The following is a 19,846-nucleotide window of genomic DNA, read 5'->3' on the forward strand; positions in this document are numbered from 1 at the left end:
TTTCTGAATTTCACCAAAAACATAGACTATAACGAGTTCTTTTTTAAAAAAGTGAGAGTCATAAATGTTATTAGCCCAATGATGGTTAATGTCGATAAAGCTGAATTCAGCAAGCCAAAATGGCAAAAGAAGAAGTTGTTGTAAAAAGAGTGGAATAATACTTGTTGTAGTTTATTCCACATATGTGCACATAGGAATCTCTTTGTTAGATAGAAGTTTTCACTTTGCTTTGGGTAGAATCAAAGATTTCAGAGAATTGAAATGGAGGTATTTTAGAAGGTCTAGTAATTGTTATACTAGATTGTGTCATTTTGTACGTATTCGGTTAAAGATACCAAGTCAAGAAAGTGAGGCATGTGACAATGTTCACAAAAGAGCGAGAGAGGAGTGACATCTTCACTAAGATGAAACCATAGAAAATAGGGAAGCTAATCTGAAACTAACCTCTCAATCTTGATACTTGTTAAAGAACTAAAACTCTTAGATAGTAAAAGTTGTTGATTCTTTTGATATTCTTTGAATTCATGCTTATGATTTGATTCTATTGTGAACCTATAAGGTGTAATATTTTACAAAATTCTTTCGTTCTTTGATAAAAAGGGGAAGAACATTTTTAAACAGGATAGATTCAAATGAGAGAATATCTTGAAGCCAGTTAATGCCTATTCTACCCTTATTGAGAAGAAGAATTAGCAAGGCCAGAATGGTGAAGAATTCTTGAAAGAAAATGGCCTGAGAAACCAATGTATGGGGGAATTGGACTTATAACATTCTCTTTGTGATAACCAGTTAAGGAAAAGATAATTACTTCATTCAGATGATGCACATATCTCAGTAAGAATGATTGATCATCTCTTAAGTTGTGACAACATGAAGAGAATTCCTCAAGTTGTAGGAATAAGAGCATTCTAGATAAAAAGATTTGGGAAACGGATCAAGCCATGAGTACCCACGATGGGGGAATATCAAAGGTTGGACCTTGAAAGGATTATGAGATTCAAATCAAATGGACATTGAGAGTAAGCCTTACAACTTAGCATATTCATATATTTTGAAAGCTCACATTCACATAAAAGGGTTGGGGTATGCTGAAGGCCCATTCTAGTCAGAAATAATATATATGGGGCATGCTGAAGGCCCATTCACATCAGTAGGCATACTGGATCTTTATCATTATAGGAAAAGTCATTCCAATGAGGCAGAAAGGTATGAAAAATGAAAATGGTAGAACAATGATAATAGAGTTGATCATGCATCACTGTTCTATCGATAATGTGATCACATTATCCCCACAGAAGCCACAAGAAAGAAAGAATGAAAAGAGCTCTCTAGTGGAGAGATCCCCACAGTAACCAGAAGAAAGGATGAATGTGTTGTCAAATGTTTTACGAACCAGTAATTATGGTGTTGAACCAATGTTGTGATCATTTGGTTGATTTAACATGAAATTACCCTTTTCAATCCCAAGGCTAGAAATGAAAAATGATGAAGAAATCTTTCCATGAAAGAATGTTGAAACTTTAACAACAAGAAACTAGTGGAGCCAACTAAGATTGAACGATGGTTTATGGTTTGAAGAACCTTGTTCAAGATTTGATTAGATGTGGAGACATGAAAGGAATTAGGATAAATCCTTCTTATAATGTGTTTCAAGAGTCCAATCAGAACAGACATGGATGATATATGGATTAATCTCTTATAAGTTTGGCATATTCATGTCTACATTTTGCAAGAATGATATATTCTCTTTTTAAAGATGATAGATTCTCTTTTCAAGAACAAAAGCTTAATTAGATTGCTACTCAAGTTCAGATAGAGACAACTGGTGTTATCAAAGAAAAGTGGAGCAACCAGGTCATAATCCTGAGTATGGCAGAAATCCCATAAATGAAACAGTTCTTTTGAAGGCAAAAGAATGCAAAACGATACAAGTTTACCAAATGGTTATTCAAAAATGCAAGTTTGATATCACGAGTTGCTACACTGATATCCGAGAAAGGACCTTGGAAAAGGATAATTAAGTGAAAGAAAAAAGAAGATCAAACTTCAGAGTTATATATTTGCATAAAGATCATGCATTTCATTGATACATTTCATTTAATTTGCATAGATACATTTTAACAAAGATGCAGGGACAAAATACCTTACAAATAGAAGGTATCATGGTTGAAGAGGCAAACATCTGAAGAAAAAGATGGACACAATCCATAAAAGAAGCATTATTTTTTGGGCATGCCCAAACCAATAAGTTGTCTTAAAAATGAGAAAGCAATTTTCAACGTTTCTCATTTAATCTTTTCCAAAAAATGAAATTATTGAAAAGTAAGAAAGCGATTTCCAAAGTTTCATACCCAATAAATTATTTCCCATGAATTTGTAAATCCTTTAGGTCATCTGTAAGTCTTTCGAGCATGATGTTAAAACCTTCGGGTCATCTCTCAATCTTTTGAGCCAGATGATAAGTCCTTAGGGCCATGTGTAAAACCATTGGGTAGGATGTCTACATATGATTTTCGCATGAAAATGAGAAAGCGATTTTCAAAGTTTCTCATTTAATGTTCTATAAAATCAAGTTTTTGAAAAGTAAGAAATCTCTTACTCAGTAAATTATTTAACACGAATTTATAAATCCTTCGGGTCATCTATAAGTCTTTCGAGCATGATGCTTAAATCCTTCGGGTCATCTATTAGTCTTTCGAGCAAGTGGATAAGTCCTTAGGGCCATCCGTCAAACCTTCAGGCAGACTGTTTACACTATTTAATTCTAGTCTCCATGGAAGAGTAGTGGAACAAATTTTTATCAAAAATAGGTCAATTGAACGAAAACTTGTATTTTATCTTTGCTTTATTCTTGTTAACACAAAAATAAGAAAAGAGGGGCAGCTGTCGACAGTCGTTTTCGTCTGAGTTTTTATAATAATATATTATTAATTATATATGTTATTATTATTATTATTATTATATTAATTATATATATTATTCAAATATTACAAAAATCAAGGACCAAATACCAAATAACCTGGGGCTTAATATTACAAACATAACCCGAAACCCATTTACAGATGTTGACCCAGTTCAGACCCATACTCGACCCAGAACCAGTCCAAGGCCAATTCCAGCAGGCTGTGAGGAGGCCCGTGCACGCTAGGGTTTCATCTCATCAGCACTAGTCGCCAACAACCATCATCGTTGGATCTGAAGAGATCCAACGGTCCACAACTTACCTAGACGAAACCCTAGGGTATCATAACCCTAGGGCTATGATTTCGGCCGTCGCATCCAATGTCTCCAACTATCTGCTGCCACGACACCACCACCTCCAATGGAAGGATCCAGAGGGTGAAGGGGAACCGTACAACACATAAGCCTATGGTGAGTCACCACCATAGGTCCGGTAACTCACCAAAATCTCATCATTAATGCCGATTTCACGAGGCCTATAAAAAGTCGTTCCTGCAAGCAACGAAGAAAAAACAGCAACAGAGGAAGCAAGACAGCAAACAAACGAGAGACAACAGGAGAAACAACAACTGAAGGAAAGAAGGGTCAAAAAGAGCACTTACCACTGTCTGAGGAGCTTCAACGTCATCGGGAAGTCTAAAAGCTGAAGGTAAAAGGCTAGATCTGCTAAGTTTGACATATTTTTAGGTAAAACAAAGCTTAGATTTTGATTTATGAAGTTTCGAGCTTTGGTTTGAGGTAGTTTATCAAATTTCGACCACCATTCGGTGGCGGTCAACGGTGGTTCTCGGTTGCCGGTCGGTGACCGACTTTTCTCCGATGGAGGGCTTTAGTAAGAATTGAGAGAATTCTCTCATTTAGAGAGATAAGAAAAGAAAGGAAATGGAAAGAGATGGCCAAAATACCCGGCTAAAGGGGTATTTAAACCCTCCCAAAACTACGTCATTTTGGGGAGGGGCTTATGGGTAAATAGAGAATTAATAAATTCTACGCGCAATCACTATGAGTTTGTAATCCTACATTATAGTCACCGAAATCAGGTTTTATATCTTTCAATTTTATATTTGTATTTTGTATATTTATATTTTAGTCCTTATATATATGTATATTTAGGTTAATTATATATTTAGTCCCTACATATTAATAAGTTTACATTTTAACCTTATTAGTAAATTATTATTAGTAAATTAGGGTAAAATACATAATTAATACATAATTATGGTATTAATTCGAATTAATTAATTTCAATATTATATGTTTTAAATATAAAATTATTATATGATTAATTATTATTAGTATTTTAGGTTTATTATTATTTATAATATATAATTTGATTTATATAGTTAATATTAATTATAATAATAGGACTAATAATAATTATTTTTAATTTTATTTTGTAATTATTTATTATTTATATTATTTTTAAATTAAATTTTTATAACAAATTTATAATTACTGCAAACACATTTCATTAAAAAATACCGGTACCAATTTTGGGCGTTGTGGGAATGCTAATTCTTTTCCATACGTAACCGACTCTCGAACTCATTTTTCTCGTAAGCATACCCAAGTTGTATTATTTTAATATTATTCTTAGGAATTTTTATTTAAATAATATGATATTTTGGTGACCAATCTCACCATATAAAAGATTGGTGGCGACTCTACAATTTGGTGTTTAATCTGATTCATGGTGGATAAACACTTACTTTTTTAGAGACTAGTTACACCGTCTGGAGTGTACTATTTGCACTCTCCGTCGCCAGGCAGAGAAACTTCTCGACACTTTTTCTTCCTCATTATCAATGGATAAGTTAGCTAGATCAAAATCCATTGAAAGAAAACCAACAACCACCACGCTTAAACCAGAAAGCCCAGAAGAAACTAGGAGACAATGAGTGTGCAATACAACAAACAAAGAGCGTGCAAAACTGCAGACATATAGTGAATCTAACATTCATTTGACACTCTACCAATATTATTAAATATTATACTTGATAACTTCAATTATTATTATTTTCTTGAACAAGTGCTAATCAAACTTTAATTATATAAATTGAATTCCAAATAAATTAAAAAAAGAAATTAAAAATTTAATAAACAAAGAATTAAGAAAATTAAAATTGAAATGGAATTAAATTATTAGAAACAAAAATGGATGATTCCATTGAAATATACCTGAAAAATAAATAAATAAACAAAGTAATAAAATATAGATTAAATGTTTAAAAATTTTAAAAAATAGAGGGACAAAAGTAAAATAAATGAAACCTAAAAAATAAAAAAACTAATAGTAAAATTAAATATCTAAATAAAAATGAAAAATAATTAAAATAAAATCATATATAAAATCATATATCCAAATTAAAAGAAACAAAGTATAAAAAGGACCAATTAATGAGTCCACCACAATGAAAACGACCAAAACTGTGATTTTCCCAAAAAACAGGAAAGTGTGGGTTGTAAGTGATGAAACGATGTCGTTTTAGCACTTGAATAACCCTCCCAAAACTAAGTTATTTTAGTGAGGTTATAAATAGCATATTTTGGCTTCTTTTATTTCATTTTCATCATTTTCTATTTTTTTAGAGAGAAAAACTCTCTATTCTCTCTAAAAATGAGATAAAGAATTATTGTCTACCATCGCTCCTCATCCCCGATCATGGTTACCAGTCAATTAAAGGTCGTCATCGATGGACACCAAATTTCATCACCATATTTGTATTGCTATAGGGAGTATAGATCTAGGGTTTGTTTTGCCGAAAAATGTTCTAATCGCCACGAAATAGCCATAGTTTGTTTGGCTTTTTACCCTCTCATATGTCGCTATCCACCTTTGGATCATTCCTATTTCGAGATATGTTGCTTGCCTGGGTCTCTTCTCCTCTCTCAGCGATTGGATCTGTCAATAGAGTCTCCGAATGCCTTCATTCACTACCAGCCAAATGGGTAAGAACTCATATCTTCTCTTTTCTCATTGATGCTTCACTCACTTTATCTCCCTTCTTTTTTTTATAGATTACTCATTGGAAGATTTATTAGAAATTTCATAGAACATGTGATTAAAAAAAAGAAAGAAATTATTTTAAAGAACTCTTTTTTACAGATAATAGTGGTTAAAATAAAATGGATGTTCGATTTCTCCCCTTTGCATCAAACCCCTTATTCGATCTTGCCCCTGTATTTTTTTTTTAATTTTTTTCTCCCATTTCTCTATGTTTTATTTTTTAGTAAACCCTTTTTTATTATTTGAATGGATTCTTATATAAATAAATATCCTCATTTACATTTAATTGAATAAATTTCTCAATATATCTTTTTATTCAATTCGAATCTCTTTTTGGATTTTTCGTTCATCATGTTTCTTCCCATTTTCAAAAAGAAGATTTTCTTGTGAAATTAGTTTAAATGGAATATGTTGATGAACCATCGTTCGACGTGCGGGTGTGTGAAGTCGGCTGCTGAGTGCATGAGATTTGAACGGTCATGTGTGGGACCCACGTGCTTCAGTTAAAATTTATTGGCTTGGGAAGGCGATGCTGATGCTCTTTGCTTTGCTAGGGTTTTTGGATGATCAAGGCTTTTTGAACTTGGGCCAATTAGGGCTTCAATTGTTAATTATACCTTTTGTTTTATTGGATTTGTAACACCTTAAACCTGATTAGGCCTAAAGTGCCACATTAGGTTACTAAGACAACCCTTGATTTTTAAAGATCAATTCATTCTCATTTCAAACATACTAAATGGTATCATAATAGATGTAAATAACAATTGTAAAACACTTTTATAAATCAGAGCTCTGTGATATATTATTTTAAAGCAAAATAATATAAACCTAGAGTTCAATAAACCAAATACATAAGTAAAGTTCTATGAATACATATGCACACTAAAATTATAGTATAATACTCTGATGAAGATGCTGGAAGTATTGCTGCGATGGTGCTCCTTGAACAACCCAAGCTAAAAACCTACGAACGACAACGTCCGAACCCTGGGCTTATAAAACCCAATAGTATAATCACTAATCTAGAGTAACACTATGAGTCTAATAAACAAAATCATGCTAAAGATATAATACTAAGCAGTATGTACATGCATGATCTTAATCAAGTGTTACCTATTTAAGGGTTAACTGTTCTATCATTGAAGTAGAAGTCTCATGCTTCCCTTAATCCTCTGCTAAGGGCTTTGCCATGAGTACACTTGTATTGGGTCTCTAACCCCAATGATTGTGACTGCTTTGAGTTTTCTAAATACGACACGTGACACACTGATGTTTATTATCTGAATGCGATACTGGCACTGACACTGCTGCGTATTATCTGAAAATGACATTGACACTACTGTACATTATCTAAACGTGACATTGATACTGTTGTACATTATCTAAATGGAAGACACTTCTAGTATTTGGTCTCACTTAGCCATCAAATACTAGTTAACTAAGGAACCCAATGTCACATAAAGTCAATAAAATTCCCACTGACATGTTGAATGATCTCTTGGTCTCACATAGCCTTCGTGTAGTTCATGGAGGGGAACCATATTGGTACAATTGCCGCTCAACTGAAGCATTGGTTTGGTCTCACATAGCCATCAAGCCAAGCTTTAAGAATATCTATTGTACTAGACTGATGGAATAACACATGCATATCTAAGGCCCCAAAGGCCACACAACATTGACAACGCCCCATTAGGGCAATTAAGGTATCCTAACTATACAATAATGTAACTTGACATACTAAAATAAGATCAACCCCTCATTAGTTGCTATCTCACTTGTTCTCTCATCTAGAATGTTATAAAAGGTTTATTAGTATGTTATTTCTGATAATTTATTAAGATGCTCTATTCTGGTTATTAGCACTTAAAGGATATTTTAGTAATTTCAGTCTCTAAAGAGTTTTCTACGTGTGTCATGATTTTATGATGATTATTGTGTTTTCTATTCACTAACTGTAATATTAGCTAGCTCGATGATGACTCGGATTCATTACTGAGTAGCAGCACTCTAGTCGCTCTTATCGTATTTCTCAATTCATCAACCTTGTCGTAGTATACAATTCCTCTATTACGTGATCTAATTAGTTTATTATATCATTTATTGGTAGATTCTTTATAACGATCATTTGTTCTTAACTACTCAATACATGATCGATTGAGGATACATAGAAGTATAATGCCTTGACTACTTTGGTCGTAGCACACTTCTAAGAGTGTTTCTAGGCACCGTTTTCTATTAATGTTCCTTACAATGATTAGTCATTCACAATCATTCGCTACGTGCACTCTTAGAGGTACTTTTGAAGTTATTTTCTCATTAAGGGTATTTTGGTAATTTACATTACCTAGAGGGTAGTTCATCCATTTCATAAATTAAGACTATTTTTCAAGTTTAGTTGTACATTTCATAGAAATGAATAGACATTCGGAAGCAATGAATGATGTTTTAGATCTCTTGAGGTTGGTGAATATTGGTACTGCAAGAACAATATTGGTACTCCTACCCCTTGTATCGATACTCTCTGCTATAACTTCCCAGAATTCATCTAATATTGATACTGTTCATCCACTATCGATACTCAAACCTAGAACTATCTTATTTAAGCTTAAGAAACACCTAAAAATCATCTTAAGGATATTTGTTTGGTTCGAAATCATGTGCTAAAGCTTAGAGAAGTTACATAGGTCTTAAAGTGACATAAAAATAGATGCCTTACATCTAAGATGTTATTTAATCATGAAATCAAATATAAACCCAAAAATGCTTGAATATATACACAAATATCAGCAATGCTTGATGCTTATGAAAGCCTTAACAGTGCAAAGGATTAGAAATACACTACCTTGATGTCAAAAACTCAAAATGAATCTCCTTTAGTGAAATAACACTCTCTTATAGGACTTGGATGATAAAACCTTAATTTTCTCTAGAAAAATAAGAAACCTAAGCTTGAATCTTTAAAATGAGGGTAAAGGAGAGATTAAAGAAGAATTTAAGGTTCAAAGGAAGCATAAAAAAGGTTCAAGGGCTTACCTTTAACTATGGCTCTTGAAGAAGAAGAAAGAGAAGGAAGAGAGAAGGAAATGAAGGAAATGAAGAGAAAGAGGAGATGAAATGGATAAAAGATTTCATCTTTTTAAAAATGGGATAATCTCATTATTGGTCATTCCTTATATTTTTTCTATTTAAAAACCTTTTTTTATGATTAATTGGGCCAAATTCTAACCCAAATTAAGCCCACACTCGGCTAAACAACTTTAATTATGAACTCTAAGAGGTTCTCATACATCTCGGGTAAACCTAAAACTACAAGCTCAAAAATTAGGGTGTTATAACTCTCCTCTCCTCGAATGAAATTCCATCCTCGAAATTTACTTGGATCGAATAATGACATATCCTTAGCTTACACATTTTGAAGCCTCGAAGTACCTAAACTCTTATCAAGTCTAATCCTCAGGGAAGAAGTCTCTACAACATGACGTGCACCTGAAAGTTCAAAAAATTGATCTACGACCCTTTTATAAGGCACTGCCTATATCAAACCTTAAGCAACAACCTTAAGAAGCGCAAAAACATCTAGTCTTACTCTTGTTATCCTAACACTAAATACTTAGAATATTTTATAAGGAAAACGTTACTCCACGATTTAACTGCTATTGTTAAACCCTTTACTGGCTAACTCTACTCAATTAAGTTAACGTATTGCATAACTCTATAATATATTTTACTTACTGAACATAGGTAACTCATTATACTACACGTCGATATCCTCGACATCCTATGGAAACATGTCATATAGGATCTCGATGTCATTTACAAAAGATATGATAACAACTCTTGGCTTTCTAGATATCAATCTACATTTTAGTTGCGTAACTCTGATTCAATATTCAACTGCGTTACTTGACTGTTTCTCATTTTTTCATGCGATTTACATACTTGCTCCTCACCAAATCGTGCATCTAAGGTATTCAGAACTAAAAAATTGGCTACTTACCTAGAGAAACTATCAATATCTAGCTTTCATGGAGACCACACCTCACAAAGCAAAGATATTTTTCCATCGTACTCTGACTTAAGAATTCTATGATGCTACGTCTTGCACCCATGATTGCTTACCACAATTGTGATACTCGTTGATGACTAACGCTAGTCAATCTATATTTAAAGTACTTGATTTCTTTTAGTATCAAGAATTAAAATCCATAGTATTACGTGATGCTACATAATGTTATGTGTTGAATATAGCTTGTGCTCATATACCAATATGAAAACATCATAGATTAGGCTTGGCTCATCTATCTAATCACTTACTATTCATGCTCGAATGCATCAAGGAAAAATCAGAGGGTTCTATACACCTCAAGACTTGTAACTCACTATATTACTTATAATACCCTTAGTACTTAGGGTAAGATTCCATAACTATTGTATCAGAGCATATCCCATGCTAATTTACTCCTCATGAGTACTTGGGGCATCTGTGCCCAGTTAGAAATTGAAGTACCATGGCAATAGTTGAGATATATCCTTCTATTTCTGGCAATAAGGTTATTGACGTACTAGCTAGAGCGACTTGGGAACAAGTCTATCCATTCTTCTACTCTCTTGCCTAAGCATGACATTAACAACACTCTGGGTAGGCTCTTTGCGATGCTGAGCTACTTGTATCACCTTCCTTAATCAAGTTGAAACATCACCATTCGAGCTAGGGCAATCCATCACCATATGTACCAATGATCCATATCTATAACACTTTCTAAAAAAAGTTTAAAGCACCATACTAGATGATTTTTACTATAATGCTTGCACTCTAGAGAACTTAAAACTTTATCAGAGCCTCTAGAGCTCACTACAGACTATGAAGCTGGTGGTGTCCTACGATACCCTACGTCAAACCTCTAACTCGACTGGAGTGAAAAAGCTGATGTCACTCTTCTATGCTCACATGGACCTCTGTTACTCTCTGCCACTAGTTGCGTTAGGTCTACTGCTATATAAATCCAAATACTTAGGGTGCTTGACTCACCTAAGAAAATAATCCTCATACTCTGCACCATCTCCACGGTCTTAGCCTACCGTGTCAACTCTGAAAATACCCTAGGTGGTTCTACCACCAACTGTGCATGAATATCAATATGAAGTCCCTCCATGAACCTCTTATACCTTAAGGACTCATTCGAAACTAACTCTAGAGCGTAACGACTCAACCAAAGAGAATCTATCTCATACTTGTACATTGAGAAATCCTCATGAACTAGCTGAGAGAACTACATCCTTAAACGATTCATATATGTCTCCCCGATATACTTGTATATAAACTCATTTATGAACTGATCTCACGTCGGCACCATTGGTAGTAGAGCTATATCTATAGTGTCTCACCAGTCTATAACATCACATTGAGCAAGGCACTGATATACTTGAACTTACCCTCTAGGATAAGGTGAAGATGTCTCAAAGTATTCATGGTCTCTCTCAACCAGTGATCGGCTGAAATTGGATCATCATCGCCTGAACCATAGAAGTTAACTCTCTTATACCTCCTCAGTCTCTCTACTGAGTACTATATCGACACCAATGTATTATGGTTGGCCGACTGAATAGTTTGTTCTTTAGGAATGGTGTCCACTATCTCTTTAATAGTGGAGGTCAAATATCTGAAGAAGGTCACCTTTGTGACTCTTGCGCTTAACGGGACCTCATGATGCCCTGCTCTAGGTAAGAACTCATCGCTGATGCTATCTGGATGAGAGGCATAACTCTCCATCCTATCATCGAGACTAAGTTCAAAACTATCAGCAATCATAAAACTCTATAACATAGATTAAGAAATGAAGCATCATTAAGATTCTAGACTTATACAAGTACTTTTAACACCTAGGGGTGTGTATTCACTGACACTTTACTAAAACTAACCACTGGGTTCTCAAACCAGCACAACCTAACACATTGATACCACTATATGCAACACCCAAAACCCGATTAGACCTAAAATGCCATATTAGGCTACTGAGGTAACCCTTGATTTTCAAAAACATATTCATTTTCACTTTAAACATACTAAATGGTATCATAATAGACATAAATAATAGTTTTGAAACACTTTTATAAATCAGAACTCAATGACACATTATTTAAAATAAAAAGAACACAAACTTGGAGTTTAATAAACCAAATACATGACTAAGGTTCTATGAATACATATGCCCACTAAAGTTACATTATAGTATTATGATGGAGATTCTAGAAGTCCTATTGAGACAGTGTTCCATGAACGATGACCTAAGCTAAAAACCTGGGATCAAAAACATCTGAAAACTAAGCTTACAAAGCCTAGTTGTATAATCACTAATCTAGAGCAACACTATATGTCTCAATATAAGCATACCAAAAATATAGTACTAAGCAATAAGTACAAGCATGATATTAATCAAGTGCTACCTACTTAAGGGTTAATTATTCTTTCGTTGAAGTAGAAGTCTCATCTTTCCCTTAATCCTTTTCTAAGGGCCTCGCCATGAGTACACCTATATTGGGTCTCTAACCCTAATAACTCTGACTGCCTTATGTTATCTAAATACAACATCTGACACACTAATGTGCACTATCTGGATGCAACACTAACACTACTGCACATTATCTGAATGTGATATTGACACAATTGTGCATTATTTAAATGGAACACACTGCTAGTATATGCTCTCACGTAGCCATTACACACTAGTTAAATAAGGAACTCGATGTCATATAACATCGATAAAATTCCCACTAAGCCGTTGAATGATCTCCTAGTCTCACATAACCATCAGGTAGATCATGGAGGGGAACCCAGTGTCACATAGCATCTGTATAATTCTTGTTCAACTAAAGCATTAGCTCGGTCTCATATAGACATCAAGCCAAACTGTAAGGATATTTGTTATACTAGATTGATGCAACAAGACATACATATGTAAAGGCCCAAAGGCCACACAACAATGACAACACCCCACTAGGGAAAATGAGGTAGCCTAACTACAAACTAGTGTTGCTCGACATACTAAAGTGAGGTTAACCCTTCACTAGTTACTATCTCTCTCTTTCTCTCATCTAGAATGTTATGTGAATGTTTATTAGTATTTTATTTTTGTTAATTTATCAAGCTGATCTATTATGGTCATTAGCATTTAAAGGGTATTCTAGTCATTTATGTCTCTAAAGAGGTTTCTATGCTTTTTACAATTTTATGAGGATTTTTGTGTTTGTTGTTCACTGGCTGTAATACTAGTTATCCTGATGCCTGACTTGGATTATTTACTATGTGACGACCCTCTAGTCGCTCTTATTGTACTTCTCCTCAATTTATCAACATTCTCATAGTAAAAAATTCCTCCATTATGTGATCTGATTAGTTTATCATACCGTTTGTTTGTAGATCCTCTACAACGATTCTTCATTCTTAACTATTTAATACGTGATCGACTGAGGATACTTGGACATATCATCCTTAACATGGTTACTTCAGTCATAACCCACTCCTAAGAGTATTTATAGGCATTTATTTTTTATTAATATTCCTTGTAATGATTAGTCTTTTAGAATTATTCTCTACGTGCACTTTAGGGGTACATTTGATGTTTATTTCTCATTAAGGGTATTTTGAGAATTTACCCATCTAAAGGGTAGTTTAGTCATTTCATAAATTAAGATCATTTTTCAAGTTTAATTGTACATTTCATAGAAATCTATAGACATTTGGAAGCAATGAATAATGTTTTAGATCTTTTGATGTTTATGAGTATTGGTACCATAAGAACAATATTGATACTCACAATATTGGTACTCCTACCCCCAATATCGGTACTCTCTGGTGGATCTGCTCAGAATTCATCCCAGTTCATCCAATATCGACACTCGAACTAAAAGATACCTTATTTAAGCTTGGGAAACACAAAAAATCATCTTAAGGGTCTTCGTTTGTTTTCCAAATCATGTGCTAAATCTTAGGGAAGTTACTTAGGGTTTTACTGTGGCATGAAAACACATGCTTTACCTCTAGAATGTCATTGAATCATAAAATTAACTATAAACCCTAAAATGCTCAAATATACAAATCTTAAAAATTCTTCATACTTATGAAAGCCTGAACACTATAAAGGACTAGAAATACACTACCTTGATGTTAGAACTCAAAATGAAGCTTCTTCAGCCAACTAACACTCTCCTCTAGGACTTGGATGATAAAATCCCCTCTTTCTCTAGAAAAATAAAAACCCAAATCTTGAATATTTAAAACGAGTTTGTTGGAGGGATTAGGGATGAAATTGTGTTTCGAATGAAGCATAAAAAAGGTTCAAGGGCTTACCTTTAGCTATGGCTCTTGAAGAGGAAGAATGAGAAAGAAATGAGAAGGAAATGAAGAAAATGAAGAGAATGATGAGATGAAAGAGATAAAAGAGATAAAAGGTCTCATGTTTTTAAAAAAGAGATAATCACACTGTTGGTCATTCCTCATCTTTTTTCTATTCAAAACCCTTTTATGGTTAATTGGGCCCAATTTCAACACAAATTAAACCCACACTAGGTTAAACAACTTTAATTATGAACTCCACAAGGTCCACATACGTCTCTGGTAAACCGGAAACTATAAGCCCAAAAATTAGGGTGTTACATGTTCTATAGAAAAAAACAAAGACAATAATTACTCACACTTAATAATAATATTAACTAATATTAATATAATCATTAATACGTAATAATAATATAAAAACTAATAAATACTAATACTAATAACTACTACTAGATATTACTATACTATATAATAATACGCATATTAAATAGTAACTAATAACACTAATATATGATAATAGTATAGTAACATATGACACTAATATTGAATACTTAGTAAATATAATAAAGCCAACCAAAAATAAAAAAAATCCAAATTAAATCCTGAACGAAAATGGGTGTCTACATTGATGACATACTCATTAATGGAAGTACAATGAAATGGTAAAACGTATCAAAGACAAGTTACATTCAATATTTTATGTGAAAGATACGTGATTGGCCAATAAAAATATGGGCATCCAAATTAAAAGACAATCTGAAGTTCTCATACTAACTCAGTCACACTATGTGGACAAGATTATTGAGAAACTTAACAAGGATGAATCTAGTATAATCACAACTCAAATAGATTTTTGTTCACATTTGTCTAAAAATCAAGGTGAAAATGTTCATCAGGTGGAATATGCAAGGTCATAGGCAGCCTAATATATCTCATGAGTTGTACGAGACCAACCATCGTTTTTACTGTGAGCAGTGTAAGTAGATTCACGAGCAATCGAGTTGAAAATAACTGGAAAGTGATAACAAGAATAATGAGATATCTTAGATATACTCGGGATTATGAATTGCATTATTCCAGAGATCCTGTTGTCTTAGAAGGATACTCCGATGCTAGTTGAATATCTGATATTCAAGATACCAAATGTACAAGTGGATATGTATTCACTTTACGAGGATGAATTATGCCTTGGAAATCCTCAAGACATATGATTATAACTAGATCCACAATGGTATCTGAGTTTGTAGCTCTAGGCAAATCTAGAGAAGAAGTATAATGACTTTGAAACTTTCTTGAAGACATTCCAGAATGGTCGAAACTTGTTCCCACGGTATGCATATACTGTGATAACCACGCAACGGTTGCTAGAACTTAAAAATTCATGTATAATGGTAAATCGAGACATATGCGTCATTGACACAATACCAGTAGAAAATTGATATCAAATGAAGTTATCTCTATTGATTTGTATGATCAAATGATAACATCGCAGATCCGCTAACGAAAGGGTTAAATCAATATCAACTTGAGAAAATATCTAAAGGAATGAGACTAAAGCCCATGAAATTTAAAGACTTTATGTGAAGGAAAACCTTACCTTGTTGACTGGAGATCCCAAAATCTAGGTTCAAATGGATAACCTAATGGCATAAACTACGTACGATCACTGTGGGGTTTTCTTATCCCAAGTCCTTTATATGATATAAATAGTGATCAAAGTGGTATAGGCTAAGCAAAGCTTTTAATGACCATTGTGTGCTTCGGTGAGCTGAGCAAAATAAGTCACCTATGTGAGAGTGAAATGGGGCCTCTTCAAGGAGACTATTATGTTTAGTTCTTTCAAACTCTTGTAAAACCAGGTGATGTCCATGGCTTTAAGGACATACCTAGTAGAACTAAATTCTTGTCAGAAGGGTAGTTGTGTGAAGTATGTCATTATTTACACAAATGATAGTATAGTTCAAGGACATCTCGTCTAGTGTTTAGCCAGTAAAGTAAATATATTGTCACAATGGAAGGATTAAAGAAGGAATCCGACCTATCCAATGCAACTACTGAATGTAGAGGTTATCACCACACCGAGTCAAAATGTTTTTGATGAAATTATCAATTTCATTCATACAGGGCATTGTTGAAAAAATGGGTTAATTTAATTGATGGATTTAATATTTATATTAAATTCATATTCCTTTTAAATATTACAAATTAAAAGATATTATTTAATTTGAATATTAGTAGAATAATTATTCTTTTGAATATGTCAAATTAAAAAGATATTTATTATCTATTTAACTTTGAATATTAAAAGATAATTATATACTATCAGAGGGGTAGCTATGTGAAGTATGTCATCTTTTACATAAACGATAGTACAATTCAAGAACATCACTCTACTGTTTAACTAGTAAAGTAAATATATTGTTATAAGGGAAGGTTCAAAAGAGGACACTGACCTATCCTATTCAATTATCGATCGTAGAGGTTATCACCAGACCGAGTCACAATGTTTTTGATTAAATTATGAATTCATTCATGTAGGGGATTTTTGGAAAAAAATATAAATTTAATTTATGGATTTAATATTTATATTAAATTCATATTCCTTTTAATTATTAAAAATTAAAAGATATTATTTAATTTGAATATTTGTAGGATAATTATTCTTTCAAATATGTCAAAATAAAAAGATATTTATTATATATCTAACTTTGAATATTAAAAGATAATTATATACTTTTTAATATTTCAAATTAAAATAATATATGTTTATGTTTGAATAGTAAAAGGAGCTTATATATTTTGAATATTTCAAATTAAATGATATTATCATATGTTTAAATTTGGATATAAAAAGATATCTGTTAGAGTAAAACTCTCTTAAAAATCCCTTATAAATAGTGAGCAAACCTGCTAGGTTTTTCATATCTCATAAGTCAAGAACTTTTATTTTTTAAAAAAAAATATTTTCTTCCATTCTTAGTTTCCTAGTGATAGACGAAGGGAATGATAGTTTGTGATCTTAAAAGTTTGTGCAACTGTTCATTGATCATTTAGTTGTTGTGTCCTGGGAGACAGACGACCAAAGATCTCGAGAACCAAAGGAGTGGTCGAGAATCTATCTTATGGAAATTGTGTAGCGACATACCTCAATTGTTTTCGATAATCAAAATTCAAAGAATAGTTTTTCATCCATTTAATTTATTTTTATTTTTAAAAGATTTAATTTCTTTTTTTTATTTTCTCGTGTTCGATTTCGTTTTGTATTGTTATTTCGGATAACAAAACCTATACTGGAAAAAGGGAGAAGGATCACCCATGAAATTTTGGCCACAAAAGAAAATGGAAAAAATATAATTATAACATTTATTATTATTATTATTTATAATTTCTCATACAAAATACGTTTATGAAAAAAATATATATAAAAAATAATTGGTTTGATTTTAAAATATAAACATATAAATAGTAAGATATAAACCTAAAACATAAAGTATTATGTTTTAAAATAATGACATAAATTAATTTATTCAAATTTAAATTCATAATAAAATGATCCTTTATGTGATAATTATTTTTTATACTAACATTGTAAATTTGTTAGTTTGTCATTGTATTTTTTGAATTATGATTGGAATTTAAAAATTTTAAAAATATAAAGACTAAAATTGATCAAACTAAAGTATAATGACGAAAACTATAATTTACACACAATATAGAAATTAAAGACAATTTTTCTTTTTGACAAACTAGTTTATGGTAACTATAATTTTTTGTGTTGCTCTTATTCCAATGATTATAAAAATATAAAGATTATATGTGTCAAAAGTTATCACAACAAAAAGTAGAAATTCAAGTGATGAGAAATTTATTTGTCACAATAAATATCAAATAACAATGAACACTTTCTATGCCATCACAATTGTTGAATAATTGGGTAAATTCTTGTGTTCTTTTTGTTTTGTTTACCCGATTATTTCAACAATTGGTATCAGATGTCAGGAAATAAATTCGAAGTTGCGAAATTCGATGGTCAGGGTAACTTCGAATTATGGCAAACAAGGGTGAAGGATCTATTGGCGCAGCAAGGGATCCTGAAGAGTTTGCGTCCTACAAAACCGACGTCGATGGAGGAAGAAGATTGGGAAGAATTGCAGCAGCGAGTGGCAGGAACCATACAATTAGGTTTGGTGGACGAGGTCATGCATCACGTCATGCATCTGTCATCTCTAGATGAAATTTGGAAGAAGTTAGAAAGTTAGTTTATGTCCAAATCCTTAACGACTAAACTGTATCTAAAGCAGTGACTGTATGGACTGAAGATGCAGGATGATCATGATTTGGCGCAACACGTGAATGTCTTCAATTAAAACGTTTCTGATTTGGCTCGACTTGATGTGAAAATTGAGGATGAAGACAAAACGATGATTCTGTTGTGTTCGTTGCCTCCCTCTTACGAACACATGGTGACTACTCTTACATATGGGAAATAGACTATTAAAGTTGAGGAGATTTCTGCAACCTTGTTGGCTCACAACTAGAAGAAGCAGAATGCAGGGGAAAACTCTCAAGCTAATAGCTTATATGTCAAGGGTAATCGAGATCGTTGATGAAAGCCATAAAAGGAAGTGTTTAGGAAGTGAAATTTCAGATCCAAATCTAGGGATAAGAAGATAATTCACTGTTACAAGTGCAAGGAGGTGGGATATATGAAGCACGATTGTTCGAAGTTGAAAGAGTAGATTGATGAGAAGTATGATGACTCATCCAAGTGTGTGAATATGGTCGAGGATAACAATTCTGATTGGAATGAGGGTGATATTCTCTCTATTTCAATGACTCAATTGACGGATACTTGGATTCTTGATTCTGTATGTTCTTATCACATCACGCCAAATAGGGAATGGTTTTTGACATACAGGTCGGTTGATTCTGGTTTTGTTTATTTGGTTGATGATCGATGTTGCAATATTGTTGGTATTGGTGATGTCAGAATTCAGATGTATGATGCTTCTGTTCGGAAGTTGTGTGGTGTTCTGTATATCCCATATTTGAAGAAAAAATTGATTTCTTTGGGCACTTTGAACAAGAATAGTTTTATCCCTAAGGTTGATGAGGATAGGGAAACCATTCAGATTGTTAAAAGAGCTTTGACTGTGGTGAAAGGAAGGATGATTGCAGGGAATATTTACAGATTGTTAGGGAGTACCATTGTAGGTGAGTCCATTCTGTTGAGTCATGTGATAATACTACCAAACTATGGCATATCCATTTTACTCATCTTAGTGAACGTGGTATGGTTAAATTATATAAAAGAAATCTGTTGCATGGTATTAAAAGTTATAAGCTGGATTTTTGCAAGTATTGTGTTCTTGGTAAAAAGACTAAAGTTCATTTCATGACAGGGAAGCACACAACTGAAGGGATTCTTGATTATGTGCATTCTAATGTATGGGGGCCTTCCACGACATCGTCTTTGGGTGGATCTAGGTATTATGTTACTTTATTGATGATTTTTTATGGGAAGTTTGAGTGTATTTTTCGAAACA

This window comes from Hibiscus syriacus, unplaced genomic scaffold (assembly GCF_006381635.1).
Source record: "Hibiscus syriacus cultivar Baekdansim isolate YM2019G1 unplaced genomic scaffold, ASM638163v2 tig00002237_pilon, whole genome shotgun sequence".
Classification (NCBI taxonomy): Eukaryota; Viridiplantae; Streptophyta; class Magnoliopsida; order Malvales; family Malvaceae; genus Hibiscus; species Hibiscus syriacus.